Source organism: Apium graveolens, chromosome 1 (assembly GCF_009905375.1).
Source record: "Apium graveolens cultivar Ventura chromosome 1, ASM990537v1, whole genome shotgun sequence".
NCBI classification, from domain to species: Eukaryota; Viridiplantae; Streptophyta; class Magnoliopsida; order Apiales; family Apiaceae; genus Apium; species Apium graveolens.
In genome coordinates this window covers 114,809,824-114,817,179 of record NC_133647.1, presented here as the reverse complement: position 1 = coordinate 114,817,179, position 7,356 = coordinate 114,809,824, and the positions used below count along the sequence as shown (strand labels likewise).

Here is a 7,356-nt window from a genome sequence, read left to right as displayed (position 1 = left end):
CCTTTCTTAACTTGACTCGATTCTTTTGAAACAAAGTTATTGGAAACAGATCCATATTTTTTATTCAACTTTACAAGTTTGGCTTTACTGATAGGCTTGTTAACAATCGACGGATGAGGATTTTCATCAGTCGACGGATAACCTTTTTGGTTATCCGATGGATGACCCTCATCATCCGTTGAGTCTACATCTGTTAGCACTCCATCCACCAAATTTGGTTCTAGTTTCTCCTTGTTCTTTTTCTAGGCTGCATCACAGAAGGACTCGATTATTTGAACTTTGGTGATTTGAGCATGGACATCTCTAGATGTTTTCCATGCCTTAATCACCTCCTGTTCACGCTCGAGCTGCTTCTTCAAAATTTCTTCTTTCTTCAAGGACTCAGTTAATTCCTCCTTGACAATCTTACACTCAATTCTTAATTTTTCAAAATAAATGAACTGAGACTCTAGCACATTATTTCTCTCACTCAAAAACAAATTGTTTTCTTTGATTTTAGCATTTTCTTTAGTAAGAGACTTAAGTTTAACACGCAAATGATATAACTCTGTAGACATGTCATTTATAGCATCATTACACTCAACTTTAGATAAATGTGCAAGGTTTGTAGTAATTACCTGATTACTTGAAGAACTTGTTTCTGTTTCATCAGACTTGGCCATTAGGGCTAGATTGACATAGCTGACATCTTCATCTTCATCCTGACCATCTGCTGCCCAGTCGTTTTCTTGTGTAATGAAAGCCCTTTCCTTTTGTTTGAGCAGCTCAAAGTATTTTTGCTTATAATCCACAGGCTTAAACTTTTTCTTGATTGAATCTGACTTTCTACACTCACTGACAAAGTGCCCTGCCAAGCCACATTTGAAACATTTGAATTTTGATTTATCCATCATGTTTCTATTTGGCTTGGATGCTCCAAAGTTCTTTTTGAACTTGAGCTTGGCAAATATTCTGGAAAGAAATGCTAAATGTTCATCAATGTCTTCCATGTCATCTTAGCTCAAAGACTCTTCACTTTCTACTACAAGCCCCTTGCCCTTGTTTTCACAGACCCTTGAAGTTGATTCAACAGCTTCCATCTTCATCTCCTTTTCCTTCTCTAACTCAGCAACTAGTGCAATGGACCCTCCTTTCTTCTTTCCTCTCTCCATCCTCTCATCTTGCTCTATTTCAAGCTCATATGTTTTCAGGATGACATACAGTCTCTCCAAAGTAAACTCCTTATAATCTTGTGAGTTTCTCAATGAGACTGTCATTGGTTTCCATTCCTTTGGAAGAGATCTAAGGAATTTCAGATTGGAGTCTTTTGTCTGATAGACCCTTCCATGTAACTTTAGAGCATTTAGCAGTTTTTGAAACCTACTAAAAATGTCAGTGAGTGACTCACTTTCTTCATTATGAAAATGCTCACATTGCTGAATCAGTAGTTGCATCTTGTTTTCTCTAACTTGCTCAGTGCCATCACAGATGATCTGTATTGTATCCCAAACATTCTTGGCAGTTTTGCAGTTGATAATGTTGTCAAACATATCACCATAACCTCCATTAAATACGATATTCATGGCCTTTTTATCCTTCCTGACTTGTTCAATGTCAGGATCAGACCATTCATGCATTGGCTTGGGGACAGATGGCTCATTTCCAGTTGCAGCTCTCATTGGTACATGAGGGCCTCTTTCTATGCAGTCCACATAGGCCTCTCTTGAGAAAGCAAATGAAGATGCATCTTTACCTTCCAATGATGGTAATTATCTTTATCCAGAAAAGGAATCTTGACTCCAACATCCTTCTTGTTCATCTTCGTAACACCCCCAAATCCGGGGTCGGGGATTTGGGTTGTCACGAGTTCCGTTTTCCTTATCAATACTTAATCTTAATAAATAATCAACTACTGCGTACTGTGACCCCACAATATACACACACAAACCACAAGTTACAGTCTCAGAGATGAATATCCAAAAATAATACAAGTCATTTTATTCCATAATTATAAACCATTTCACCATAAAAAGGGTTTCTGAATAATTTATATATTCTTTGCCATTATTACAATTCATAAATATACATAAGTCTGGCACAACAAAAGTTGAAAGCCTAGCCTACTGGTAGCTCCTACCTCAGCTACAACGGCATCAACGCCTGCAGGAAACTGCGGAACGTTTCCTATCCGCTCACGAATTGGGAGATTGGTCCTGTTCATCTTGTCTATCTGTTGTTGTGTGATGAAAGAAAAAAGCAAGGGTGAGCAACAAGCCCACCAAAATAATATGTATAATAATTAACAATATATGAGCATTCTCATAGTACTCATGAAAGTCTTGGTCAAGAAGAAATGAACCAAATTGATATCTTAACGCGACAAGTCGCAAAATATTCAGTATATATATACATATATACTACTCAAAATCTTTGAAATCCTCTGACATGTATAATGTACACAGAGTTCCAGTTTATAACTGTATAAAAATATCGTTGCAAGGTGATCTCATATATCTAACCTTGTCTCAACATTTTTGTGAAAATCTTTGTCATGCATAAGATAATCATTAACCAGATATAAGTTGAAAAGATGAAGTTACAAGATACTCCAATATACTTATATCTTTTCCGAATACTACTTGAACTACCACCGTTCAAGTTATAATTAGTTTCAAAAGTTAATCACATAGATGAGAATACAAGATAATATTTGAATAGATTCAATATTTGAAATATCATTCAAAAGAAATGAAGTTACGAGATACTTCATTAAGTCCCGATATATATCCATATATATCTCTCATACATTTTCTGAAAACCTCTGTCATGTAAAGTATGAACAAAGTTGTAATATCCAATGAATTTGGAAAGAAAAGAATTTTGGCATAAACCCGATATCTTGCTGATCAGGCAAATATACCAATAAATAACCTTTTCTACTAGTAGATGGATCAATCCCCCACCGGTCATCACCCTGGCCTCATTAGGACCTTGTGCTGGACCGCCACCCGGCCTCTTACGCGTTGATGGGCTGCCACCCAGCCACTTACACTTTGATAGACCGTACCCCGGGCTGTCGCTTATGCCGACTCAATTAGATGGACTTACTTCCCGAACGTTGGGTAAGTAATCAATTCATTTATCAAAACAGCAACATCGTTGCGAATATAAAATAAACCATAGAGCCGGATCCCTTAATTTAAAAGCGAGTATTTAAATCCCCTTCGAAAGGAAGATCTTAAATTCGAAAACGAGTTTTGGGATCCGCTCTAACTTTTAAAATCATTTTGAAGACTCGAAAACATTTTTAAGAATGTTTGGAGTAATGCTGATTTAATGAAATAAATCAGTCCCGATATATTAGAAAATATCTGAATATTATTATTTAAATAATATACCCATAAGGATAATCCTTATAAAAACAATTGTAGTAGAAGTTTTAAAAACTCATACTTGAAATGAATAACGAATAACCAAAGATATACTTATACGAAAGTGAGATCTTTATTTGAATAATCGAAAATAAGTTTGATTATCGAAACACTATTCTTTAATAAAATAAAGAATATTATTTAATAAAATAAGCGGAGTCATAAGTCCTTGAATGAATATTCAAAAATATTATTCATTAAATAAAGTAAGCGGAGTCATAAGTCCTCGAATGAATATTCAAAATAATATTCATTAAATAAAGTAAGCGGAGTCATAAGTCCTCGAATGAATATTCAAAATAATATTCATTAAATAAAGTAAGGGGAGTCATAAGTCCTCGAATGAATATTCAAAATAATATTCATTAAATAAAATAAAGTTATCGAATAAACCTTATTCGATTAATAGTTTTGAAAACTATATCAATATATATATATATAAATAAATATATATTATACTCGGGAACATCGACTCCCGGTTTAGAAAAATGTTCAACTTTGGGTCCCCTATACTAAGGGTATACGCAACTACTGCTTATCTCTAGCATTGGTATTATACAACTTATAAGCAATTGAATCAATAATTAGATATCAAGATTACGAAACAGACATGCATATATACCATATCACATGCTCCAATATATCGCAAGATTTGCTAATAACAATCATGCACTTATCACAAGACAATGTATATACATATATTTACATCACAATAACAGTATAACGGGTAGAAAACTTGCCTGAGTGTTCCCGGATAGAATTAAGCTTAGAGTGGGTCCGATAACCTATGAACAACAACATAAGTCGGAATTAAACCCCGGTTGCTTAAGAAACTAGAATTTAACCAATTGAACCTTAATGTTCGCTTATGGTCACTTCTACGCTTAACGAATCACATAAGTCATTCGAGTACCCTCGGCTCCACTATTTTTAAAAAATTAACCATTAAGAATTTTAAGGCAATTCTTTCGCGAGTACCCTACCAACTGCCTAATCCACTTTACATAATTGTTTCATACACCAATTAGTCATTTAAGGGCCTTAACCAAGGTTTCAAAGTAAGGCGAGGGGTAATGGTTCGTTCGCGAAACGCCGTTACTTAAAACGGTCGTTTGTCCTAAACCGTACATCGGATTTAAGCGAACCACATATCAAAACGAAGCTCGTAACATGAACTATCTAATCATGACAATGGTCAAAACCTAACAGTGAGTTCACGGGTCCTGATGTTAAGAACAAAAGCAGTCTAAGGTAAATCGGGCATTACGACGGCTATGTTTACGCGATTACCAAATTTGTACAAGTCCAATTCAATCGACAATCAATCCCACAATCATTAATACAACCAAACTCCATCCATACTCTACTACAACAGCCCCAACATCTCAAGATTTCCAATTTATACTACTCTCAATCATGAACTAAAAGCTTATACTTAAGTTTCATTAACTATAAACAAGATTCAATCATCCAAATTGCTACAAATCCAACCAAACTTTAAACACACAAGCATTGATAAGTGGCATTTTATACCACTTAGAACGTCTTAAAATGGCTTAAATTGGTGTCTTGAAATCAAGTATTTTGTGTATTTGATGCGTTTTTCTAGTGTTTATGCATTTCAGGGTTTTAGTTGCATTTCGGGGGAGGAATCATCAAGAATAAGCCTTGGCATGTGTTCACCATTGCGAGAGGAAAGAAACGGGCAGATTACGGCGAAGAAACAGAGCAAAATCAGATTTTTTCCAGTAGAGGTCTGAGCGCCCGCTCAGCATTGCTGAGCGGCCGCGCAGCAAGCTGAGCGCCCGCTCAGCTATGCTGAGCGGCCGCGCAGGGTCGGGAAAAAAGACAAATTATTTTAGGACTTCTACTTCTGTTTGGTTTCCACTTCTATGTAATATGAGTTTTATGGGACTATTATATAAGTAGATTTGAGACGTTTTCACAAGGGGGGATTAAAAAAGAAGATTGTGTTTTTACGCAAGAAGCGAAGGAGATAAGGAAGAAGACCGATTTAGCACACCGCAACAAAGAGGAAGCATATCTTCTTGTGATTCTTGTTTCGTTGTAACGTTGGATGCTAGTTTTCTTGCTTTGAACTTATTTACTCTTGTGACGTACTCTATTTTAATATAATTAGTTTAGTTATTATTTTCTTGTGTTTGTTTATCATGATTTCATATGAACCCATGATGACGATAAGTTCTATTATGGGCTAATCGTGATCTTGGGGTTGCAACGGATTTATTATGGAATTCTTAGTTAATCGTTTAATACTTTAGTGTGTGATGATTGCATGATATCTAGTATTGGTTGTGCATATTCGTCTTATGTGCGTCGCGAACATATAAGATAGGGTGTTAATCTCTTGTGAAGCGACGGTGGATCTTGAGATTTAGAACTTGCCATGCTAGCATAGGTTCATGTACGTTGTGCATGATTAGTGGGTAACTCTAACAGTTTTATTTGCCCTATATAATCAAAAGGAATAACTTGTGCTTAAATCGTTGTGTTGTCAATTTCTGTAGACATATAGGAACTCAACATAATTGATGACTATTCAACTTCTATCTTAATTGTGGATGCTTGGTAGAATGGTATTAGTACAATGAAAGTTGTCTTTTATCAGTTTCGTGTTATTCGATTAATATCATCAATGTCACATGCTAAAGGTAATAACAATGGCTATAGAAGGAAGTAATAATGAAGTTGTGATCTCATGAGTGTTTTATTATTGATAAATTGAAGTGTTAGTTAAGTGATTAATTAAGTAGTTAATTATAGTTAATATTTAATCAACAATTTTAAGTGTTAGTGTCTTAACATTGAGAAGTAATCATACATTGGTGAGTGAGTTTAATTAGACAATAATTTAGTCTGAGTCTCTGAGGGAACGAACTAGAAAATATTCTATATTACTTGCGAACGCGTATACTTGCGTGAATATTAGCGCGTGTTTTCGCCCTAACAAGTTTTTGGTGCCGCTGCCGGGGACTCGGCGTATTTGTTTAGTTTATGTACTTACCATCATTGGTCATTAGGACTCAGTGATTAGGACGTAGTAGTTACTTATTTTTTCCGGTTGTGTTTCAGGTACTTTAGTAAGCATTTATGCAAACTCGTTCTCGTGCTCGCAAGAGGATTTTAGATACAGTTGAGGAGACAGACGAAGTTCTTGATATTCCGGAGAAGTTAGATTTTGAGGATTCGGATTCAGGAACTGAGCAGAAAGAACCAGTAAACATGGGAGATCGTATTGTTCAAGCTGATCCAGCTCTTATGGATTTTTCTCGGCCTAAAATTGATGACATTCAGTCAAGCATCCTTCATCCGGCTATTCAAGCTAACACCTTTGAAATCAAGCCGGGCACTATTCAGATGGTGCAGAATTCTGTTTCTTTTGGAGGAGCGGCAATTGAAGACCCTAACATGCACATAAGGAATTTTGTCGAGATCTGCAGCACTTTTAAGTATAATGGCGTGACTGATGAGGCTATCAAGTTGAGGCTTTTCCCATTCTCACTGAGGGACAAGGCTAAAGACTGGTTACATTCTGAACTAGCTGGGTCCATCACTACGTGGCAAGATCTTGCGCAAAAGTTTCTGGTGAAGTTTTATCCGATGGCAAAGACTGCTGCTATGAGGAGTGCTCTTACTCAGTTTGCACAGCAACCTACAGAATCTATGTGCGAGGCTTGGGAACGTTACAAGGAAATGTTGAGAAAATGTCCACATCATGGAATGCCGGATTGGATGGTGATCACTGGTTTCTATAATGGTTTGGGGGCCCAATCTCGGCCCATGCTCGATGCAGCAGCTGGAGGCGCCTTATGGGCTAAAAGCTATACTGAGGTGTATAATCTCATAGAGACGATGGCTGCAAATGAGCATCAAAACCCAACTCAGAGGATGACGTCAGGCAAGGTAGCAGGTATTCTGGAAGTTG

The 7,356-nt window shown here is 36.5% G+C and overlaps 1 non-coding gene across 1 annotated transcript; it reads right to left on the bottom strand.

Moving 5' to 3' along the window:
- Positions 1-7,046: 7,046 nt before the first annotated feature.
- On the bottom strand, positions 7,047-7,153 carry LOC141683058 (small nucleolar RNA R71). Its single transcript, XR_012560089.1, has one exon. It is a non-coding gene; the product is annotated as a small nucleolar RNA R71 (small nucleolar RNA).
- Between the last annotated feature and the right edge of the window lie 203 nt (positions 7,154-7,356).